Source organism: Salvelinus fontinalis, chromosome 34 (genome assembly GCF_029448725.1).
Source record: "Salvelinus fontinalis isolate EN_2023a chromosome 34, ASM2944872v1, whole genome shotgun sequence".
Lineage (NCBI taxonomy): Eukaryota > Metazoa > Chordata > Actinopteri > Salmoniformes > Salmonidae > Salvelinus > Salvelinus fontinalis.
The window spans coordinates 381,721-408,252 of NC_074698.1; the positions used below are offsets into that span (position 1 = coordinate 381,721).

At 45.5% G+C, this 26,532-nt stretch overlaps 1 protein-coding gene across 1 annotated transcript in view; it reads right to left on the reverse strand.

Moving 5' to 3' along the window:
- LOC129832809 (voltage-dependent T-type calcium channel subunit alpha-1I-like) overlaps positions 1 to 26,532 on the reverse strand; it is a 288,049-nt gene that overhangs the window by 173,910 nt on the left and 87,607 nt on the right. The gene's annotated exons all lie outside the window — the stretch shown is intronic.

Genomic DNA, 26,532 nt, shown 5'->3' on the forward strand with positions numbered 1-26,532 from the left:
GTGACGGTACGGCCTCTGGGGACAGTGGAGCGACGGTAGGGCCTTTGGGGACAGTGGAGTGACGGTAGGGCCTTTGGGGACAGTGGAGTGACGGTAGGGCCTTTGAGGACAGTGGAGCGACGGTAGGGCCTTTGGGGACAGTGGAGTGACGGTAGGGCCTCTGGGGACAGTCGAGTGACGGTAGGGCCTTTGGGGACAGTGGAGTGACGGTAGGGCCTTTGGGGACAGTGGAGTGACGGTAGGGCCTTTGGGGACAGTGGAGCGACGGTAGGGCCTTTGGGGACAGTGGAGCGACGGTAGGGCCTTTGGGGACAGTGGAGTGATGGTAGGGCCTTTGGGGACAGTGATACTGAAGGCTGATGTATGACATTTGGCCAGGCGGTTTATTCTCAGTCTGAGGCCTGTCTGTGTTTTGAGAGGGAGGAAGTGTGCGTGTGTCTGTGTGCGTGACAAAGTGTGTGATTATGAGTGCGTGTGGGTGTGTTATGGGATGGATAAAACGTGTGTGAGCGTGAGTGCATGTGTTTGGCTGGGGAAACTGGTATTACTATTTAGAAACATGTGAGATGTGGATAGCGCCAGGCTAGCCTGCTGCATTACTCCAGCTCAGGTTAGCCGTGCGGTTATCCATGGTCAGCCATAACGGCTCAACTGGTTGCACTGATACTGATGGGTATTGACAGCAACTGGCCTTGCGGGGATCACACCTCAGCAGGACATACTGTACAACAGGGGGAACATTGAGTACAGAGGTATTGAACACACAAGCGGAAAAGACTCGTAAAAAATATATATTTATAAATTCCAGGAATGAGTTGAATTAATTCAAGTCAAACCAAAGAAACAAAACATCACGTTTTATCAATTTAACATGCAAAAACTTAATTAGAATCGATCCCTAGATGTAGCCCTTTATTTAAGTGATAATGCCAGAGAAGCCAGAGTGTTTGGAGGATATATTGGCACGGATGTTGGTAGGCCCAAAACAAAGTCACTTTTATACAACGGGTTACCAATATCTCCAAATATTGACTGACATATTTTCATTAAAAATGTTATTTTGATTAATTTATTCATACTATTTCATCCTTCCACAAGATATAGTCCCGACACAAAACTAGGGTTGCTACCCAAGCCGGCTGGTCGTTCATTCTATCGGTTCGGTTGCTAGAGACGCGACCCAGTCGTTCAGTCTTTTTGTTCTGTATCTATGGATTCGACCCAGTCGTTCGTTTTAAATGTTCCTTTGCCATACTGGCTGGCAACATTCTTATCCTTTGCTAGCTAGCTAGCCAACTATGGCTAACTTACAGTCACGTCAAAAAGTGCAGTCAGAATAACAACACAGTAGCTGAATTGCATTTGTTTAAGCTGTTTTCTAGTGACATTTATTTGAACACTTCCATAACAATGAGCTAATGAGGCGTGATTTCACCTGGCATAGAACATGTGCTCATCAGGACACTGTTGTTCAGAGGAGCTAGCCAACAACAGAACTAACACAATCACTTCAAACGGAAGATGCAAAGAATGAAAACTAGCTGCACTTTATTTAGTTTGACCTTTTTTTCAATTGACATTTCTTTGTATATATCCATAAAAATGATGCCAGCTGATTCATGATTTCGACTGGCTGAGAACGCTGCCTGCCTGCCTGTCTGTCTCGTCCCAACTCCCGAGATGTTCATTACTATTGTCACAACTTCCGCCGAAGTTGGTTCCTCTCCTTGTTTGGGCGGCGCACGGCGGTCGATATCGCCGGTCTTCTAGCCATCGCCGATCCACTTTTCATTTTCCATTGGTTTTGTCTTTGTTTCCCACACACCTGGTTTTCATTTCCCAGTTCCGGGTCATGTATTTAACCCTCTGTTTCCCCCATGTCTTTGTGTGTGATTGTTTATTGTTAAGGTCAGTACGTTTCCGGCTGTTTTTTTTCTGGTGCTGTTTTCACCAGTGTTTTATGGCAACCGTTATTGTGCGCACATTGGTATTGTTACTTTGTGCTATTTTCTATAGTAAAGTGCGTTGTTCACTCATCTCTGCTCTCCTGCGCCTGACTTCATGCACCAGCTACACCCACCGCCTGACTTCATGCACCAGCTTCACCCACCGCCTGACTTCATGCACCAGCTACACCCACAGCCTGACTTCATGCACCAGCTACACCCACCGCCTGACTTCATGCACCAGCTACACCCACCGCCTGACTTCATGCACCAGCTACACCCACCACCTGACTTCATGCACCAGCTACACCCACAGCCTGACTTCATGCACCAGCTACACCCACCGCCTGACTTCATGCACCAGCTACACCCACCGCCTGACTTCATGCACCAGCTACACCCACCGCCTGACTTCATGCACCAGCTACACCCACCGCCTGACTTCATGCACCAGCTACACCCACCGCCTGACTTCATGCACCAGCTACACCCACCGCCTGACTTCATGCACCAGCTACACCCACCGCCTGACTTCATGCACCAGCTACACCCACCGCCTGACTTCATGCACCAGCTACACCCACAGCCTGACTTCATGCACCAGCTACACCCACCGCCTGACTTCATGCACCAGCTACACCCACAGCCTGACTTCATGCACCAGCTACACCCACAGCCTGACTTCATGCACCAGCTACACCCACCGCCTGACTTCATGCACCAGCTACACCCACAGCCTGACTTCATGCACCAGCTACACCCACCGCCTGACTTCATGCACCAGCTACACCCACCGCCTGACTTCATACACCAGCTACACCCACCGCCTGACTTCATGCACCAGCTACACCCACCGCCTGACTTCATGCACCAGCTACACCCACCGCCTGACTTCATGCACCAGCTACACCCACCGCCTGACTTCATGCACCAGCTACACCCACCACCTGACTTCATACACCAGCTACACCCACCGCCTGACTTCATGCACCAGCTACACCCACCGCCTGACTTCATGCACCAGCTACACCCACAGCCTGACTTCATGCACCAGCTACACCCACCGCCTGACTTCATGCACCAGCTACACCCACCGCCTGACTTCATGCACCAGCTACACCCACCGCCTGACTTCATGCACCAGCTACACCCACCACCTGACTTCATACACCAGCTACACCCACCGCCTGACTTCATGCACCAGCTACACCCACCGCCTGACTTCATGCACCAGCTACACCCACAGCCTGACTTCATGCACCAGCTACACCCACCGCCTGACTTCATGCACCAGCTACACCCACCGCCTGACTTCATGCACCAGCTACACCCACAGCCTGACTTCATGCACCAGCTACACCCACCGCCTGACTTCATGCACCAGCTACACCCACCGCCTGACTTCATGCACCAGCTACACCCACCGCCTGACTTCATGCACCAGCTACACCCACCGCCTGACTTCATACACCAGCTACACCCACCGCCTGACTTCATGCACCAGCTACACCCACCGCCTGACTTCATGCACCAGCTACACCCACCGCCTGACTTCATGCACCAGCTACACCCACAGCCTGACTTCATGCACCAGCTACACCCACCGCCTGACTTCATGCACCAGCTACACCCACAGCCTGACTTCATGCACCAGCTACACCCACCGCCTGACTTCATGCACCAGCTACACCCACAGCCTGACTTCATGCACCAGCTACACCCACCGCCTGACTTCATGCACCAGCTACACCCACAGCCTGACTTCATGCACCAGCTACACCCACAGCCTGACTTCATGCACCAGCTACACCCACCGCCTGACTTCATGCACCAGCTACACCCACCGCCTGACTTCATGCACCAGCTACACCCACCGCCTGACTTCATGCACCAGCTACACCCACCACCTGACAACTATGGGACAGCAGGAGATCGAATTTGAATATTGAAACAATGTTACAAATATCAGAGAGAGAGACAGTAAGGTTTATACAAATCTCCATTGTTAAAAACAAAATGTTAGTCTAAAAGAAACATGAGATAATGTCCAGGACACCTACAGCAGCCGATGTCACAGGAAGGCCAACAAGATCATCAAGGACATCAACCACCCGAGCCACTGCCTGTTCACCCCACTATCATCCAGATGGTGAGGTCAGTACAGGTGCATCAAAGCAGGGACCGAGAGACTGAAAAACAGCTTTTATCTCAAGGCCATCAGACTGTTAAACAGCCATCACTAACATAGAGAGGCTGCTGCCAACATACAGACTCAAAACTCTGGCCAAAATTAATGCTCTAATTAGATTGGTAACCAGTTTATGATAGCAATAAGGCACCTCAGGGTTTGTGATATATGGCAAATATACAACGGCTAAGGGCTGTGTCCAGGCACTCCGCGTTACGTCGTGCGTACGAACATATACCACACCTCCTCAGGCTTTATTGCTTAAATAGATACCGTCTGGAATGCGGTTTTAACCAATCAGCATTCAGGATTAGACCCGCCCGTTGTAAAATGTATAGTAAATCATACAAGCCTATTAACACGTTGAGTACTTTCCTTTGCTTCTTCCAACTGAGGCTACGAATACACAGTTGTTAGGACAGGTAAACACACACTGCAGATGCTGTCCATCATCTCACACTGACGCACCAAACCAAACCCATTACAGCTTTGCTATGCCATCTTTCTTACATCTCTGTCGACCTCCACACTGCCGCCGGCCCTTCAACAGATCTGTCATGATCACAAATGGTTCTGCTGAACCTAATGCTCTCTAATGATATTGTTGCTAATGATAATGTTAGGAGATTAAACGGTTAAACAACAACTTATTGATTCCCACAGATCTGATTGGTGGTTGGGGGCCATGGTGACCTAATGTAGACAGACGTGTCATAATAGGTTAAGAGTCAAACTAGGGCGGTTAAGGTTCATTTGAATAACTGTTTATCCACAGTGGTCCAATTTAAGTCTGCAGAAGGTGTAAATAAAAAAACACACAGAAAAGTATATTTAAGGAAACAGAGACAACCAATGCCATGATAAAGCCAAGACTCTTACATGACATGTGTAAGGAATTTAGGAATCCAAAGAAAATAGGGACACAATACACACACAGAACACAATACACACACAGCACACAGCACACAATACACATACATAATACAATACACACATAGAACACAATATATACACACAGCACACAATACACACACAGAACACAATACACACACAGCACACAATACACACACAGAATACAATACACACACAGCACACAATACACATACATAATACAATACACACACAGCACACAATACACACACAGCACACAATACACACACAGCACACAATACACATACATAATACAATACACACATAGAACACAATATATACACACAGCACACAATACATACACAGAACACAATACACACACAGAATACAATACACACATTTAACACAATACACACACATAACATACTACAACCACATAACACACTACACACAGACCACAATACTCACATATAACACAATACACACATATAACACGATACACACATTAAACACAAATATAACACAATACACACATAGAACAAACACATTCTCATCCAGTGTGTGTGAGATAACAATAGGTTGTGATAACATCTTTTAAACAGCGTCTGGGTCTCTGGTAGCCCCTCTCTCACTCTCTTGCATGCTCACACACACACACACACACACACACACACACACACACACACACACACACACACACACACACACACACACACACACACACAGTGATGAAGAGCCCGGAGTTGGCACTTTCTGCCACTAAACTAAGTGGTACTGAATTGCGCTGTCAGCTCTCATTAGAGAACAGCTGACAGAAATAGAAAATAGAGAGAATCCAGTTTATCAGAGGAAGACAGGAAGGAAGCAGGGACGGTCTGTATTGAAACGAATAAATCAGTCAGTTATGACATATCATAATACAATCTCCCAGTGCAGTCAAACACCTTTTAGGATATTTCCACACTTTGGGTTGAAAGAACTATCTGAAATGGTCAAAATGATGATAATGCTCTTTTAGTGTAAGAACTGGTCTAGACGATCCTATTCGCCAATATATATGTATATGTAAATATATTTATATTTGTATCAACACGTCCAAATGATCAGACTGAGTACTTCCATAACAAAAGTAGGCTCAGTGAATGAAATAATAAAACATATATTTGGAGTTATTAGACATAGAGTGATGATTTAAAAATACATTTTAAAGACTGCACTGGGGCTTTAAACTCTGAATGTCTTTGAACTTCCGAGAGTTGGCGTAACGTTAGACCAGAAAAGCTAACTAACAAGCTTGTATGTGCAGAGCGGCACCAGAATTAAAAACACATCTTATCTTTTTGTAGTTAATAAATGCAATGTGAAACGCGATATCTATAGTATCCTTAATTAAGTAGCATTGAAAAGGTGAATGCATTATTCTGTACTAAAGATATAAGAAGTCACGCGTGTAACATCAGCAGGCTACAGCTATGCCTCGGAGATGGAAGGGAGCCTACAAGCACTGTCACGCCCTGGCCTTAGTATTCTTTGTTTTCTTTATTATTTTAGTTAGGTCAGGGTGTGACATGGGGAATGTTTGTGTTATATCGGTTTTGGGTGGTTATATGGTAAAGGGGGTGTTGGGTGTAGTGTATGGGTTTGTGTTGAGTGCATGTGTCTAGCTGTGTCTATGTTGGTGTAGTTGTCTAGGAGAGTCTATGGTTGCCTGAATGGGTTCCCAATTAGAGACAGCTGTTTTCTGTTGTCTCTGATTGGGAGCCATATTTAGGGTAGCCATAGGCTTTCGTTTGCGGTGGGTAATTGTCTATGTTATACGTTTGTAGCATGTATGTGCACTACGTTCATAGCTTCACGGTCGTTTGTTTGTTTTGTTAGTTTTGTAATAGTGTTTTGTTTTCGATTCTCTTCTTCATAATAAAAAGGAAGATGGCTTATTTTCCTAATGCTGCGTTTTGGTCCGTCAATCCTCCACACGATCGTGACAAGCACACACACTGGCAAAGATGTTACGCTTCTGAATGACAGAGGGAGGACAAGCACTTTGTAGAGTTTGTTTGTGGGACTGAAAAAAAAAATGTCCGGAATGTAAAAGATCGTTATTAACTAGTTCCCATGCTTTTAAAATAATGGTTCTGTTCCAGAACAGTGTAGATCACATTCGTTCCCGTTTCTTATTCGGTTCCTTAAAAATGCTTTGTCATTTTCCGGTTTTCAGTTTTGTTCCCTGAACCGGTTCCAACTCCTGGTCTAAATGTATGTGTGTGTGTGTACTGTATGTGTGTGTACTGTATGTGTGTGTACTGTATGTGTGTGTGTGTGTGTGTGTGTGTGTGTGTGTGTGTATGTGTGTGTGCCCGCGTTTGCGTCCGTCTGCATGTGTGTACATGTCCCCGTGTGTGTGTGTGTGTGTGTGTGTCAGAGGTGAGCCCTGTAATAAGCTTGATTAGTCCGATCAAGCCGGGGGAGGCTGCATAGACCTAATTGAGATCATCAATTACTGGCCAGAGTCAATGGCCTTCATCGGAGTGCAATAAATCCACAGAGAGGAGGTGATAGGTCAGACAGTTGGATTCAGAAGTCAGCTATTGGTCCAATAAGGAGACGTATGGATTAGAGGACAAAAGACGAGATCACCAGATCACAGTGGGCCTGTGTTGTGTTTAATTCTGCTTCCCTCTTCAGATTTGATCCCTACTTGCAAAACTGAACAAAATCTGCATAATACTATTATTGACCAAATAGCTCTCACAGTCTCACGTCACAGTCTCAAACGTCAAATTTCGAAGTGTTTAAGGTTAAGTTTAGGCATTAAAGGTTAGGATTAAGGTTTGGTATAGGCTTAAAACCAAAATCTCAAAAACAACTTTATCGCTGGATTCGAAATTGGATTCGCCATCCCCGTCCACAACGCTCTAACAAAACCAACATCTACTTGAAGGTAACAGTGCTCAATGTTGCCCCTAGAGGCAGGTTTCCACGTCATCTCCCGACGTCCTCAGACATGGGTGGACGTCGAAAACAGGTAACCTGGCTATTATTGACACCATTGATAAAGATGAGCAAAAATGACTGTATAAAATAAATAACATTCATGCCCAGGCTAGAGCAGGGTCACTGGGCAGGAGTTGGCCACGCGGTGGGGTCAGGGCTGGAGGTGTAGAGGTAATATCACCCTCCTACTGGAAGTGTTTATTCTGCATCATCACCAACACCTACTGTACAGGACTCTCTCTCCCCATCTCTCTTTCTCTCTTAGTCTCTCTCCTCTCTCTCCTCTCTCTCCTCTCTCTCCCCTCTCTCCTCTCTCTCCCCTCTCTCCCCTCTCTCCCCTCTCTCCCCTCTCTCCCCTCTCTCCCCCCCCCCCCTCTCTCTCTCTCTCTCTCTCTCTCTCTCTCTCTCTCTCTCTCTCTCTCTCTCTCTCTCTCTCTCTCTCTCTCTCTCTCTCTCTCTCTCTCTCTCTCTCTCTCTCTCTCTCTCTCTCTCTCTCTCTCTCTCTCTCTCTCTCTCTCTCTCTCTCTCTCCATCTCTCTCTCTCTCTCAGTCTCCATCTCTCTTTCACTCTCCCACGTTCCATCTCTCTATCTCCCCATCTCACCCCTTCCCCCTCTCTCTGACTTTCTCTCTCTCTCTCGTTCTGTCTCTCTGAGGTCTGAGAAGGCAGTCACCAGTGCAATTAGAGTCTCCATGTTCTTCCCTCCTGTCTCTTTAACTCGACAGGCACACACACACACACACAGGCACACACAGGCACACACACACACACACACACACACACACACACACACACACACACACACATATACACACACACACATTCACAAACACACCTGTCTAAGCTGGACAGGCACTAGGCAAAAGTTCACTCCTATACCACGCTAACTATCCACCCTTGTCTCCCCCTCTCCTCCCTCTCTCCCGCTCTCCTCCCTCACTTGTTCTTTCACTCTTCAAGAAAGAGCTAGCTAGCAATCTTTCCCTCTCTCGTTCTCTACCTCTCAAAGACATTGCTAACTATGGACCCCAGGTAGAGTAGCTTCTGCAGGAGCTAAATGGGGATCCAAATAAACAAACAAACTAATATCCACCCTTGTCTTTCCTCTCATTCACTAGATCTCACACTTCTATTTCTAGAAGCCTCTCAGCCAAAAGTGCTAACTATCCACTCCTCCCTTTCTCTCTCTCCATTGCACCAACTTTTCATATCTCTCTGTACCTTGAGCAGCATGCTAGTGTATCTATAATTACCCTTTCCCCCATCCCTCGCTCCCCGGCTATCTTTTCTCATCCTTTCATCCTGCAGCCCCTGTCTCACACCGTTTCCCTTCATTATAGCAGTGCTGCTCCTCTCCTTTCCTCATGTTCCTCTCCTTTTATTTGGCTGTTTTTACTTCCTGTGTAGTGGTTTCCTCACTGGCAGTGAATGTGATGCTGTATTGTGTTACTGTCTGTATATATACCTCTAACCAACATGTATTACTCAATCTATGGGGTATTCACACTTAACCCTACATGTACAGTACCAGTCAAAAGTTTGTACACACCTACTCATTCAAGGGTATTTTCTACATTGTAGAATAATAGCGAAGACATCAAAACAGTGAAATAACACATGGATCAGGTAGTAACCAAAAAAGTGTTACACAAATCAAAATATATTTTAGATTTTAGATTCTTCAAAGTAGCCACCCTTTGACTTGAAGACAGCTTTGCACACTCTTGGCATTCTCTCAACCAGCTTTACCTGGAATGCTTTTCCAACAGTTTTGAAGGAGTTCCCACATGGGCTGAGCACGTATGGTGGTTAACTGTGTCTTGAATTCTAAATAATGTCACGATCGTGTGGAGGATTGACGGACCAAAACGCAGCAGTAGGAAAATAAGCCATCTCCTTTTATTGAGGAAGAAGGCAAAACGAAACAAAAAACACTTACACACTAACAAAACAAGAAAACGATCGTGAAGCTAAATAACGATGTGCACACACAGGCTACAAACGTATAACATAGACACGAACTTGTATAAACTAACAAAACAACAAAACGGTGTAGACAGACCTATATGACGAACTTACATAAAAACAAGAAGAATGCACGAATAGGACAATTAGACTACACAAACCGAACAAACCGTAACAGTTCCGTATGGTGCAAACAATTACACAGACACGGAAGACAATCACCCACAACGAACACTGTGACAACGCCTACCTAAATATGACTCTTAATTAGAGGAACGCCAAACACCTGCCTCTAATTAAGAGCCATACCAGGCAACCCAAAACCAACACAGAAACAGAAAACATAGAATGCCCACCCAACCTCACGTCCTGACCAACTAACACACATAACAAACTAACATAAATAGGTCAGGAACGTGACATAACCCCCCCCCATAAGGTGCGAACTCCGGGCGCACCAGCACAAAGTCTAGGGGAGGGTCTGGGTGGGCATCTGACCACGGTGGTGGCTCAGGCTCCGGGCGAGGTCCCCACCCCACCATAGTCAATCCCAACCTCCATCTACCCCTAAAAATGTCCACCCATATCTTACCCCCACAAAATCCTCTTTGTAACATCCATGACAGGGACAGCACCGGGACAGAGGGATAAATCAAGACAGAGGGATAGATAAGAATAAAGAGGTAGATCAAGATAGAGAGGGAGATCATAATAGAGGGGCAACTCCGGACTGAAAGGCAGCTCCGGACAGAGAGACAGCTCTGGACTGAGGGGCAGTTCTGGGTATATAGCCATTTCTGGCTGAAGGGCAGCTCCTGGCTGACTGACGAATCTGGACGCTCATGGCAGGATGACGGCTCTCGACGCTCATGGCTGGCTGACGGCTCTCGACGCTCATGGCTGGCTGACGGCTCTCGACGCTCATGGCTGGCTGACGGCTCTCGACGCTCATGGCTGGCTGACGGCTCTCGACGCTCATGGCTGGCTGACGGCTCTCGACGCTCATGGCTGGCTGACGGCTCTCGACGCTCATGGCTGGCTGACGGCTCTCGACGCTCATGGCAGGCTGACGGCTCTCGACGCTCATGGCAGGCTGACGGCTCTGGACGCTCATGGCTCTCTGACGGCTCTGGCCGCTCATGGCTCGCTGGCGGCTCTGGCAGATCCTGTCTGGTTGGCGGCTCTGGCAGATCCTGTCTGGTTGGCGGCTCTGGCAGATCCTGTCTGGTTGGCGGCTCTGGCAGATCCTGTCTGGTTGGCGGCTCTGGCAGATCCTGTCTGGTTGGCGGCTCTGGCAGATCCTGTCTGGTTGGCGGCTCTGGCAGTTCCTGTCTGGTTGGCGGCTCTGGCAGATCCTGTCTGGTTGGCGGCTCTGGCAGATCCTGTCTGACGGACGGCTCTAGCGGCTCCTGTCTGGCGGGCGGCTCTAGCGGCTCCTGTCTGGCGGGCGGCTCTAGCGGCTCCTGTCTGGCGGACGGCTCTGTAGGCTCATGGCAGACGGGCGGCTTTGCAGGCTTATGGCAGACGGGCGGCTTTGCAGGCTCATTGCAGACGGATGGCTCAGACGGTGCTGGGAAGACGGATGGCTCAGATGGCGCTGGGGAGACGGATGGCTCAGATGGCGCTGGTGAGACGGATGGCTCAGATGGCGCTGGGGAGACGGATGGCTCTGGCCGGATAAGGCGCACTGTAGACCTGGTGCGTGGTGCCGGAACTGGAGGCACCGGGCTAAGGACACGCACCTTCATACTAGTGCGGGGAGCAGGGACAGGGCACACTGTACTCTCAAAGCCCACTCTATACCTGGTGCGTGGTACCGGCACTGGTGACACCGGGCTGAGGACAAGCACATCAGGATTAGTAGGGGGAGAATAAACAGTGTGTACAGGGCTCTGGAGACGCACAGGAGGCTTAGTGCGTGGTGCCGGAACTGGAGGCACCGAACTGGATACACGCACTACAGGGAGAGTGCGTGGAGGAGGAACAGGGCTCAGGAGACGCACTGGTAGCCTAGTGCGTAATGTAGGCACTGTAGGTACTAGGCTGGGGCGGGGAGGTGGCGCCGGAAATACCGGACCATGGAGGCGTACTGGCTCTCTTGAGCATTGAGCTTGCCCAACCTTACCTGGTTGAATGCTCCCGGTTGCCCGACCAGTGCGGGGAGGTGGAATAACCCGCACCGGGCTATGTAGGCGAACCGGGGAAACCATGCGTAAGGCAGGTGCCATGTATGCCGGCGCGAGGAGACGCACTGGAGACCAGACGCGTTGAGCCGGCCTCATGACACCTGGCTCAATGCCCAATCTAGCCCTACCAGTGCGGGGAGGTGGAATAACCCGCACTGGGCTATGCACTCGTACAGGAGACACCGTGCGCTCTACTGCGTAACACGGCGCCTGCCCGTGCTCCCGCTCTCCACGGTAAGCCTGGGAAGTGGGCGCAGGTCTCCTACCTGCCCTTGGCCCACTACCTCTTAGCCCCCCCCCAAGAAATTTTTGGGTGTTACTCACGGGCTTTTTGGGCTTCCGTGCAAGACGCGTTCCCTCATAACTCCGGTTCCTCTCTCTCTTTTCCTCCACTCTCCGAGCTGCCTCCAGCTGTTCCCATGGACGGTGATTCACTTTAGCCCATGGTCCTTCTCCGTTAAATATTTGCTCCCAACTCCATAAGTCCTGTATACTTCCCCGTTGCTCCAAATTACGCTGCTTGGTTCTGGATTCTTGGTGGGTGATTCTGTAACGGCATCCCTCCTCCTCTTCATCTTCGGAAGAGGAGGAGTATTGAGGGAACCAAGGCGCAGCGAAGTTTGAACACATATTTATTTAACAAAACAAGAAAACGGTGTAGACAGACCTATACGACGAACTTACATAAAAACAAGAAGAATGCACGAATAGGACAATTAGACTACACAAACCGAACAAACCGTAACAGTCCCGTATGGTGCAAACAATTACACAGACACGGAAGACAATCACCCACAACGAACACTGTGACAACGCCTACCTAAATATGACTCTTAATTAGAGGAACGCCAAACACCTGCCTCTAATTAAGAGCCATACCAGGCAACCCAAAACCAACACAGAAACAGAAAACATAGAATGCCCACCCAACCTCACGTCCTGACCAACTAACACACATAACAAACTAACATAAATAGGTCAGGAACGTGACAAATAAATAACAGACAGTGTCACCAGCAAAGCACCCCCACACCATCACACCTCCTCCTCCTTCACGGTGGGAACCACACATGCAGAGATCATCCATTCACCTACTCTGCGTCTCACAAAGACACAGCGGTTGGAACCAGAAATCTCAAATTTGGACTCATCAGACCAAAGACCAAAGTCTAATGTCCATTGCTCATGTTTCTTGGCCCAAGCAAGTCTCTTCTTCTTATTGATGTCCTTTAGTAGTGGTTTCTTTGCAGCAAATCGACCATGAAGACCTGATTCACGCAGTCTCCTCTGAACAGTTGATGTTGAGATGTGTCTGTTACTTGAACTCTGTGAAGCATTTATTTGGGCTGCAATTTCTGAGGCTGGTAACTCTAATGAACTTATTATCTGCAACAGAGGCAGCTCTGGGTCTTCCTTTCCTGTGGCGGTCCTCATGAGAGCCAGTTTCATTACAGCGCTTGATGGTTTTTGCGACTACAGTTGAAGAAACTTTCTTGACATTTTATGGATTGACAACTTCATGTCTTAAAGTAATGATGGACTGTCGTTTCTCTTTTCCTATTTGAGCTGTTCTTGCCATGATATGGACTTAGTCTTTTACCAAATAGGGCTATCTTCTGCATACCACCCTTACCTTGTCACAACACAACTGATCACATTAAGAAGGAAAGAAATTCCACAAATGAACTATTAACAAGGCACTCCTGTTAATTGAAATGCATTCCAGGTGACTACTTCATGAAGCTGTTTGAGAGAATGCCAAAAGTATGCAAAGCTGTCATTAAGGCAAAGGGTGGCTACTTTGAAGAATCTTAAATATAAAATACATTTTGATTTGTTGAACACTTTTTTGGTTACTACATGATTCCATATGTGTTATTTCATAGTTTTGAAGTCTTCACTATTATTCTACAATGTAGAAAATAGTCAAAATGAAGAAAAACCCTGGAATTAGTAGGTGTGTCCAAACTTTTGACTGGTGCTGTATATTCTATGTGTTTGTGTGCGTGTGTTAGGCCATTGAGCTTTCTCTCTCCTCTATCCCCCTCTCCCTATCTCTTTCCACTATATCTCCTCTATCCCCCTCTCCCTATCTCTTTCCACTATATCTGCTCAATCCCCCTCCCCCTATCTCTTTTACACACACACACACACACACACACACACACACACACACACACACACACACACACACACACACACACACACACACACACACACACACACACACACACACACACACACACACACACACACACACACACACACACAATCTCACTACCAACACAATCATAGACTCTTTAATTCTACTTTTATCTCTCTATCTATCATCACAGTCGGTCTCACCCCTTCCTCTTCCTCCCCGCTTCCCACTTTCTTTGAACGGCTAAACTTCCTGAAAAAACTGCAGAGAAAAAAGCAACAGGAGCTTTGATCTCCCAAAGGTCATCTGGAGGCCAGAAACCCTGAACCACCTCTCCTTTAATCAGGGGAAATATCGGGGACCCTAACCCTGACCCCTAATGTTTGACCTCACACATGTTTAGCCTTAACCCCACGCTACAACATAACCTCTCTCTTTCATCTTCTGTCTGGGGCACCTGCAAAATATGGCGCAGTGTCTGTTTGGTTGATACTCGAAAATAAGTAACTACATAAACATCCTAAACGCAACTCCATTTCTGAAATTGGATGATATTCCCTTAAATAAAATGGCTACTGTAGATGGACTATGAGCTTTGGTGTGTTTTTGCTGGTCAAAGTCTCATCTCCTACCCTGTAACGTACAATGACAACAACATACATGTAGTAGGATATATACAGGAGAACAAGACGATTCCCCTGTTAATCCATCTAAAACATAGTCCTTGAAGCCTAGTTCCTAATAGAGCTGTTATCATTGAATCATCCTATTGTCTCCAGCTGCAGTGCTGTGGCCGCTCTCTCTCTCTCTAGTCAGTACAGTATTCAGTGGAGCGTGTCTCTGTCTCTCCCCACCCACTCACAGGCCCAGCCAGGAGCCACGGGGTTAACAGAGCCCATCAAACAGCCATTTAAACCCCATCTCCATTCAACAGGCATGCAAGAGAGGCACATATAGAGGCAGAGGCAGGATCTGACACACACATTGAAATCAGAGGGGGATTGAATAAGCCGCTACACCTTTGAATGACACATAATGACAATAGGTGTTCCTGCCACACATGCACCTGCTGGAACAAAGTGAGCAATTGTGCTCGTTTTTTTCCTCTCTTCCAATCTTTCGCTCTGTCTATCAGGATGGATGAGTTGTTAGGGTAAGGTGTGACTGGAGAGAGATGGAGAGAGTATGGGTGAGGGTACAGGGGTAGAGCAGGCTGGGTAGAGAGAATATGCTTGATAGACATTGCATTGTAATTGTATGAGGTTAGAATTAGACAGAGAATCAGATAGATAGAACGTTCTGGAATACAGAACACACCAGTTAGTGTGCAGCCAGACAGAACATTCTGGAATACACAGGCACATAACCAGAACCATATAAGGAGTGTGTGTGCGTGTGTTTGCATTTGCGTGCACTCGCATGCACGCGTGTGTGTTGCATGTATATGTGTGTGTGGATTCATCCGTGCAGGAGAGGAAGAGGAGGAAGAGAGACAGTACCAATGTAAACACCACATTCCATCATCACTACATGAGAGCCGATCCATGCACTGATTGGCTACGTGTGCCTGCTGCCATCCAATGATTGGCTGTGTGGTACCTGGTGTTGAATCAGAAGTGGTACCCTGGTCTCTATGGAGTCTCTTAAACCCCTCTACAGCCCTGTCACACAGAGAGAGCGAGACCAGGCGCTAATGGAGTTTATCCTGGATGTGACAGAGAGGTGTGAAAAGAGGTACAGAGAGAAAGAATAAGTAAGAGGGAAAAGGGAGATGATGTTGAAGAGGGAGAGAGGGAGAGAGAGAAACATTGTTTCCAATAATTACGTTAACTAGAGAGTTTCTCCTGAGTGGCTGACAAGGAGCAGACAGCGTGAGGAGAGGAGAGGGGAAGGAGGAGAAAAGAGAAGGAAGTGATGAAGTAATAGACAGAGGAGCGGTTGGAGGAAGAGGAGAAAAGGGGGAGCCAAGGGAGATAAGGTGGCGAGAGAACCGATAAGAGTAGGTAGTGAAAGATGGATGGGTGAGAGGACGGAAGGAGGCAGAAGGGAGGAGAGAGAGAGAGAAAGAGAGACTCAGGTGGTAGTCCTACAAGGAGACAGTTAGTGATGACTATCTGAGGTGTGTGGATATCCGTCTCCATCGTGGTAACAAGCTGTCAGATACAGAGAAGATCATGGGTCGCGGAGGCCGGTCACTCCTCTAGAACCCCGTGAGCTAATCAAGCTCCGGGGAGAGAGAGGGAGGAAGATGGATGGATGGATAGACGGATGGATAGACAGATGTATAAAGAGGAAAGATATGAGGGAGAAAGGAGAGACAAAGAGGTAGAGGAGAGACAGTAGAGTGAGAGAGAGGGTGAAATAGAATATAAGAATCACAGCAGCTTCCCATCACACTCACAGGCTCACAGCTAGCATGACGCCATGAGTTATGTTACCTATTGGTGGCAGGGAATCAAATGTACAAATTGCTCAAAAGAGTTAACTTCTTTGGGGTAAGGGGCAGTATTTTCACGTCTGGATGAAAAGCAGGCCCAGAATAAACGGCCTGCTACAAAGCCATAAAAGCTAGAATATGCATATTATTAGTAGATTTGGATAAAAAATAATCTGAAGTTTCTAAAACTGTTTAAATGATGTCTGTGAGTATAACATCAGGCAGGCAAAAACCTGAGAAAAAATCCAACCAGGAAGTGGGAAATCTGAGGTTGGTCGATTTTCAACTCTGCTCCTATTGAAGATACAGTAGGATATTGGTAATGTTGCACTTCCTACGGCTTCCACTAGATGTCAACAGTCGTTAGAACCTTGTCTGATGCCTTTACTGTTTAGTTGGGCCGAAGGAGAGAGGAATGAGTCAGGTCTGCCATGAGGTGACCATGCTCTGACCATGTGCGTTCATGTGAGAGTGAGCTCTATTCCATCGCAATTCTGAAGACACAGGAATACTCCGGTTGGAAAATTATTGAAGAATTATGTTAAAAACCTCTTGAAGCGGCCTCCCGGGTGGCGCAGTGGTCTAGGGCACTGCATCGCAGTGCTAACTGCGCCACCAGAGTCTCTGGGTTCGCGTCCAGGCTCTGTCGCAGCCGGCCGCGACCGGGAGGTCCGTGGGGCGACGCACAATTGGCATAGCGTCGTCCAGGGTAGGGAGGGTTTGGCCGGTAGGGATATCCTTGTCTCATCGCGCTCCAGCGACACCTGTGGCGGGCCGGGCGCAGTGCGCGCCAACCAAGGGGGCCAGGTACACGGTGTTTCCTCCGACACATTGGTGCGGCTGGCTTCCGGGTTGGAGGCGCGCTGTGTTAAGAAGCAGTACGGCTGGTTGGGTTGTGCTTCGGAGGACGCATGGCTTTCGACCTTCGTCTCTCCCGAGCCCGTACGGGAGTTGTAGCGATGAGAAAAGGTAGTAATTACTAGCGATTGGATACCACGAAAATTGGGGAGAAAATGGGATAAAAATAAATAAATAAAAATATAAATAAAATTTAAAAAAAACCTCTTGAAGCTAGGGGGCAGCATTTTTATATTTGGAAAAAAAAACGTTCCCAAGGTAAACGGACTATTTCTCAGGCTCAGATATTAGAATATGCATATCATTGAGAGATTGGGATAGAAAACACTCTAAAGTTTCCAAACCTGTCAAAATATTGTCTGTGAGTATAACAGAACTGATTTTGTAGGCGATAACCTGAGGAACTCCAACCCGGAAGTGCTTTAAAAAAATATATATCCTTGTTCCATTGCTTGCCCCTCCTCCATTTAAAGGCGTATCAACCATATTTATTTTCCAATGGCTTCCCCAGGCTGTGACCAGGCTTTAGACATAGTTTCAGGCTTTTATTTTGAAAAATGAGCGAGATTTATCAAAACGCGTCAGTGGATGACAAGGTGTCCTTTGATTGGTTCCTGCGCAGGAGAGATTTGGCTCGACATTTTCTATCTCTGTAGAATTGAACAGTTTACCGTCTGGTTGAAATATGATCGATTATGTATGTTAAAAACAACCTGAGGATTGATTATAAAAAACCTTTGACATGTTTCTACAAATATTACGGATACTTTTTGGAATTTTCGTCTCCCCTTCAGTACCAGAACGAGCTTGTGGTTTTCTGAACATAACGCACAAACCAAATGGCGATTTTTGGTTAAAACTAATCTTTATCGAACAAAAATAAAATGTATTGTGTAACTGGGAGTCTCGTGAGTACAAACATCCGAAGATTATCAAAGGTAAGCGATTAATTTTATTGCTTTTCTGACTTTTGTGACCAAGCTAATTTAAGGCTAGCTGTTCTAGATATTCTTTTGTTCTTTGTCTAGTGATTGATAAACTCACAAACGCTTGGATTGCTTTCGCTGTAAAGCATATTTTCAAAATCTGACACCATAGGTGGATTAATCTACCACTTCTCTCTCCCGGATCCGGGATCCTCCTTATCAAAAAAGCTGACTAGCATAGCCTAGCCTAATGGGACAGGGATAACATATAATATAATTTTCATGAAATCCCAAGTACAATACAGCAAATGAAAGATAAACATCTTGTGAATCCAGCCATCATTTCCGATTTTTAAAATGTTTTACAGCGAAAACACAATATGTATTTCTATTAGCTAACCACAATAGCCAAAGACTCAACTGCATATTTTCACCGTGTTTCTACCGCATAGGTAGCTATCACAAAACCGACCAAATAGAGATATAATTAGTCACTAACCAAGAAACAACTTCATCAGATGACAGTCTTATAACATGTTATACAATTTATGTTTTGTTCGAAAAATGTGCATATTTGAGGTATAAATCATAGTTTTACATTGCAGCTACCATCATAAATAGCACCGAAGCAGCCAGAATAATTACAGAGAGCAACGTGAAATACATAAATACTCATCATAAAACATTTATGAAAAATACATGGTGTACAGCAAATGAAAGGTAAACATCTTGTGAATCCAGCCAATATTTTCGATTTTTTAAGTGTTTTACAGCGAAAACACAATATAGAATTATATTAGCTTACCACAATAGCCAAACACACAAATGCATTTATTCACCGCAAAAGGTAGCTATCGCAAAAACCAGCAAAAGATATAAAATTAATCACTAACCTTGAACAACTTCATCAGATGACAGGCTTATAACATCAGGTTATGCAATACACTTATGTTTTGTTCGAAAATGTGCATATTTAGAGCTACAAATCCTGATTATACATTGTGAATACGTAGCATCGATTCACCAGAATCTCCAGAGATATTTTGGACACTCACCTAATCTGACCAAAGAACTCATCATAAACTTTACATAAAAATACTTGTTGTATGGAAAATGAAAGATACACTGGTTCTTAACCTGTTGGGGATGGGGGCGCTGTTTAGACTATTTATGCTAATGTGGCTAATTTTTTAAACGGCTTCCCACAAAATCCTTGATCGTACAATATGCATATTATTATTATTATTGGATAGAAAACAGTCTATAGTTTCTATAGGAGTTGAAATTTTGTCTCTAAGTGGAACAGAGCCCATTCTACAGCAATTTCCCTGACATGGAGTCAGATTTGAGAAATGTTGGCCACTTTTCTGAAGTCAGTTAAAAGGGCACTGTCGTTGCTATGACTATACGGACACTTCTTACGTCTTCCCCTGGATGCCTTTACGTGATGACGATTCCAACGGGCTCGATTGCGCGTTCACAGGCCCTACAAATGAAAAAACTCTGAAGCTAGTCATTCTTTGGGAGCTGCGTAACGCGCGTGGAAGACACCGACCCTCTCCTGTTCCAAGCGTTAGTTTAGCCTGTTATATTTCTCCGGTCATCTTTTCACTCGTTATAGGAGTTACAAACATCATAAAGTAGTTAATTTAAAGCGTTTTATAGCAATTTATATCCGTTTAGTGCGATTTTGGGACATTTATTTTTGCAACGATGTGAAAAGTTGGGCACGCTTTTCAGTTCATCCCGAACGCAGTTGACATTTCCACATGGCAAGAGGACAGCTTTCCACCAAAAGACGATTTCTCCCAAGAAAGGATCCTTTGCCCAAGATACTGATGGAAGAACAGCTCAAGGTAGGACATTTTTATTATGATAAATCGTGTTTCTGTCGAAACATTTTAGTGGCTTAGGACGCCATGTTTTTTGACGTAGCTTCGCTTGGCGCAAACTGTATTGAAAAGTAAGGATAAATTAAAAAATGTAATAACGCAATTGTATTAAGAATTAAATTGTCTATCAATCCCTGTCCACCCTATATTTTTTAGTCACGTTTATGAGTATTTATGTATAAGAGTAGATCACTGTCTAAGTGGCGCAAGGACAAATTCTGACCAGCTGAGTTACATTTCACATTGTCTAACCATGATTTTGGTGGCTAAATATAAACATTTTCGATCAAACTGTATATGCATGTTGTAATGTGATGTTACAGGAGTGTCATCGGAAGAATTCTGAGAAGGTTAGTGAAAAAATTAATATCTTTTGGCGATGTTGACTTTTATCGCTCACTTTGGCTAGAATCAATGCTGGGCTGCTAATTGCTATGTGCTAAGCTAATATAACGATTTATTGTGTTTTCGCTGTAAGACACTTAGAAAATCTGAAATATTGTCTGTATTCACAGGATCTGTGTCTTTCGATTCGTGTATGCTGTGTATTTTTACGAAATGTTTGATGATTAGTAGTTAGGTAAACACGTTGCTCATTGTAATTATTCTAGTCCATTTGTGATGGTGGGTGCAATTGTAAACTATGCCATATACCTGAAATATGCACTTTTTTCTAACAAAACCTATCCCATACCATAAATATGTTATCAGACTGTCATCTAATGAGTTTTTTTGTTGGTTAGGGGCTATAAATATCTTAGTTTAGCCGAATTGGTGATGGCTACTGGTGTTGGTGGACAAATAAAAGATGGTGGATTATGCTAATGTGTTTTTAGGTAATAGATGTACATCTTTACATATTGTGTCTTCCCTGTAAAACATTTTAAAAATCGGAAATGTTGACTGGATTCATAAGATCTGTGTCTTTCATTAGCTGTATTGGACTTTAATGTGTGAAAGTTAAATATTTAAAAAAAATATTTTTTTTGAATTTCGCGGCACTGGTTTTTCAGTGGGGGGGGGGGGGGGTGTGCCGCTAGCGCCACGCTGATCCTAGACAGGTTAATGCAACCGCCGTGTTAGATTTTTAAAAATAACTTTACCATAACAAACAGCTTGCGTTATTGCGAGACAGCGCTCGCCAAAACGGCAGAGAATAGGAATCAACATTTTCCACAGAAATACGAAATAACATCATAAATTGTTCTTACTTTTGCTGAGCTTCCATCAGAATCTTGTACAAGGAGTCCTTGGTCCAGAATAAATCGTTGTTTGGTTTTAGAATGTCCTTTTCTTCTGTCAAATTCGCGCCACAATGCTAGCCAATGTTGATAACGTTCCCATTTTCTCTCGACGCAAAGAACGGAAAACTCCAAAAGTCCCAATAAACGTTGAATAATCTGATAAAACTCGGTTGAAAAAACCTACTTTACGATGTTATTATCACATGTATCAAATAAAATCAGACCCGGAGATATTCGCCGTGTAAACCGAACGCTTATCAGAAGACAATATCGAGGTGCTTCGCGCGCCTTGGTAGACAAAGGAAATTCCTGACCTGCCACTCCAAAAGCTCTTGTTCGACCTCAGATCAAGCTAGACACCCCATTCCACCTTCCACTGCCTGTTGACATCTAGTGGAAGGCGTATGAAGTGCATGCATATCGATAAATATAAGGCAATTGAATAGGCAGGCCCTGAAACAGAGCCTCGTTTTCAGATTTTTCACTTCCTGCATGGAAGTTTGCTGCAAAATGAGTTCTGTTTTACTCACAGACATAATTCAAACAGTTTTAGAAACGTCTGAGTGTTTTCTATCCAATAGTAATAATAATATGCATATTGTATGATCTAGAAAAGAGTACGAGGCCGTTTCAATTGGGAACGATTTTTTCCAAAGTGAAAACAGCGCCCCCCTATTGACAAGAAGTTTTAACAACAAGCTAATCTGTGTTTTGATATATTTCACTTGTGATTTCATGATTATAAATATTTGTAGTATTATTTTTTTATTTGATACTTTTTGGAATTTGTGTCTGCCTTTCAGGGCCGGAACGAGCATGTGGTTTTCTGAACATAACGCGCAAACGAAATGGCGGATTTTGGTTATAAAACCAAGCTTTATCGAACAAAAATAACATTTATTGTGTAACTGGGAGTCTCGTGAGTACAAACATCCGAAGATTCTCAAAGGTAAGCGATTAATTTTATTGATTTTCTGACTTTCGTGACCAAGCTAATTTAAGGCTAGCTTTTCTAGCAGTGATTGATACACTCACAAACGCTTGGATTGCTTTCGATGTAAAGCATATTTTTGAAATCTGACACGATAGGTGGATTAACAACAAGCTAAGCTGTGTTTTGGTATATTTCACTTGTGATTCCATGATTATAAATATTTGTAGTATTATTTTTGAGTTTGGCGCACTGCCAATTCAGCGGTTGTTTACGAAAATGATCCCGTAAAAGGGATCCGTGCGGCAAGAAGTTAAAAACATCCTAAAGATTGATTCAATACTTTGTTTGTCATGTTTTTACGGACTGTAATATAACTTTTTAAACTTTTCGTCCGTACTTTCCGCTTGACCTGCCCGCGCGTCGTGAGTTTGGAAAGTGTACTGAACGCTAGAACAACAAGGAGGAATTTGGACATAAATGATGGACATTATCGAACTAAACAAACATTTATTGTGGAACTGGGATTCCTGGGATTGCATTCTGATGAAGATCATCAAAGGTAAGTGAATGTTTATAATGTTACTTCTGACTTCTGTTGACTGCATAATAAGGCGGCTATATTTGTGTCTTGATTGGGCTCTGAGTACCGACTCAGATTATTGCATGGTTTGCTTTTTGTGAATCCTCTCTTTGGCTGGAAAAATGGCGTAAAGCCTTTTTGAAATCGGACACTGTGGCTGGATTTAGCTCTTTCCTCTTGTTTAACCTACATTCACTCGTTGTGTTAACTAAAATGACCACGTTTAGCCTGATGGCTTTAAGTTCTTGGGAGGATATCAGCACGAAGTCTAACACCGCTCCCACATGGTCCCCTTTGGCTAGCACTGTGCTAGCGACAGCACACCTTAGCCACGCTAGATAGCTGCTAGTTAGCTATCGCCTTACAAGCCTGGCTATAGCGTTACACCGTGCTGTCTCTAGCTAGCTAATAGCCGCAAGACCCATTCTAACCCATAATTTTCTACAACAGGCGCTACTACACTACAGTGTTTTATTACAATGGCCACTGCTGCCCCATCCCAGGGAGAACCAGGCCAAGCACTCAAACCCCCACGTTCTTGCGCTTTCGGCTCCATGATTGTGAGGAAAGGCTCTCACCTTCTCTGCATCAACTGCTTGGGTGAGAAACATGCTCAGGCAGCTCTCGACAACCCCGTGTCCTGCACGCATTGTAAAAAAAGGACTAGGGTGGGTTTGAGGAGGAAACAAGTATTTGAAAAAGCACTGCAATCACTTGCAAATAGGTATTAACTCTGCTCCTTGTAATTTTGAATATATATGCTTTGGGTAAGTGGTGGGGTGTGGTAGACAGGTCCCCATCTCCCCAGAGTGTCTGAATCTGGGGTTTAGGACTGGATTATATGATTTCTCTTTTTAGTCCATTAAGCTGATGAGCCTGCTCATATCTCAGCCTGACTGACTCATAGCCTGACGTATGTGGGGCATGATGATGAGCATATTGAAGGTGAGTAAGTGCTAGGCCAGACATATCTAATGTCCAATCAGTTACACAGCCAGCAGAAATCTCTGTCCTATCTCTGTGCCAATACAAAAAGAGACAAGACACAGGTCTCTTTGTCTGAGATAATATCTTAGGATAATAAACCAGAGAGGAGAGGAAAGGAGAGGAGAGGAGAGTGGACAGGAGTGGAGGAGATGGGAGGAGAGCAGAGGGGATGAGAAGGGAGGAGAGAAGAGGTGTGGAGTAGATGGGAGGAGAGGGGAGGAGAGTAGAGGGGAGGAGAGGTGGAGAGGGGGGTGTGGCTTCACAGTAAGCAGGCAGGCATATAACATGGCAACGTACGCAAGCATACATGCCTTTCCGTACTCACACACACAGAAGCATGCAATGAATGAGAGGAGAAAGTCATGGAGAGAATGGAGAGAGAGATGAAAAGAGAGAGGGAGAGATGGGCAGAGGGAGTGAAAGAGAGATGAAAAGAGAGAGGGGAGAGATGGGCAGAGGGAGTGAGAGAGATGAAAAGAGAGATGGGAGAGATGGGCAGAGGGAGTGGGAGAGAGATGAAAAGAGAGAGGGGAGAGATGGGCAGAGGGAGTGAGAGAGAGATGAAAAGAGAGAGGGGAGAGATGGGCAGAGGGAGTGGGAGAGAGATGAAAAGAGAGAGGGGAGAGATGGGCAGAGGGAGTGAGAGAGAGATGAAAAGAGAGATGGGAGAGATGGGCAGAGGGAGTGAGAGAGAGATGAAAAGAGAGATGGGAGAGATGGGCAGAGGGAGTGAGAGAGAGATGAAAAGAGAGATGGGCAGAGGGAGTGAAAGAGAGATGAAAAGAGAGATGGGCAGAGGGAGTGAGAGAGAGATGAAAAGAGAGATGGGAGAGATGGGCAGAGGGAGTGAAAGAGAGATGAAAAGAGAGATGGGAGAGATGGGCAGAGGGAGTGAGAGAGAGATGAAAAGAGAGATGGGAGAGATGGGCAGAGGGAGTGAGAGAGAGATGAAAAGAGAGAAGGGAGAGATGGGTAGAGGGAGTAAGAGAGAGATGAAAAGAGAGATGGGAGAGATGGGCAGAGGGAGTGAGAGAGAGATGAAAAGAGAGATGGGAGAGATGGGCAGAGGGAGTAAGAGAGAGATGAAAAGAGAGATGGGAGAGATGGGCAGAGGGAGTGAGAGAGAGATGAAAAGAGAGAGGGGAGAGATGGGCAGAGGGAGTGAGAGAGATGAAAAGAGAGAGGGGAGAGATGGGCAGAGGGAGTGAGAGAGAGATGAAAAGAGAGATGGGAGAGATGGACAGAGGGAGTAAGAGAGAGAATGAGAGACATGCAGAGAGTGGTTTTTTCTCTGTTGTAAGCAGGCTGGGAGGGAATCATTGGCTTTTTATCTTGTGTGTGTGTGTGTGTGTGTGTGTGTGTGTGTGTGTGTGTGTGTGTGTGTGTGTGTGTGTGTGTGTGTGTGTGTGTGTGTGTGTGTGTGTGTGTGTGTGTGTGTGTGTGTGTGTACACATATTGGTCCAACAGAACCCCAACTTCATCCAACGACAAACACCCGAGACCCAGAAATTCCCAAGCCCTGTCTCTCCATGTATTACAAAATTATGATCTGTGTGTGTGTGTGCATTTGTGTGTGTAACACGCTTATGCTCTGAGTCATCACCATGGGCCGGCATTGGCCAATCAAAGGCGTCCGTGTTTGGGGCGATGTGAAATAAGATTTGGAAACTTCCTGGCTAGAGGCCGATCACACGCACACCCATCTTACACACTAGAAAGCCAAGCAAATCCCTCAAAACCCTGACAGTACATCAAAGACTGAACAGCCTCAATGGAGAGAGAGACTTCCTCTGCATTCACTGCAGATTATCACCTGGGTCAGCCACGGGAAAGAGTGTTTGTGCCTACACACTCCTAGATGGACACACACAGACACCCACATGAACACACACACACACACACAAACACACACCTACTGAAACAAACTTATACCCAGTCGCAGTCTGTCAGAACAGAGCAAAAAAGTTGTCATTGACAGGTTGGTCAACTTTCTCCATCATTCAGCATTACTGAGTGGATCAACACCGGGGTTGAATATAGAGACAGTAAAGTGGACTTACTCAGATCAGGAGATATTGAGCTTTCAGACAGTCTGGGATCAGGCCAGAGGGAGGAGAGGGGGAGAGGGAAAGGAGAGGAGGGGAAAGGGAAAAGGTAAGAGATGGTGGAGGACAGATAGGATGACGAGGAAAGAGGGAAGGGTTGAGAAGAGGGCTATAAGAGGCATGACGAGGCAATGAGAGATGGAGGGAGACTGAGGTTGAGAGAGGTGAAGGGTGAAGAGGGGAGAGCTGAGTAGGTTAGATTAGTTCAGTGGAAGAATATTAGAGGTGAGAGATCAGGAGATAGGGTTCAGGGTAAGAGTCTGGGATATGGACATA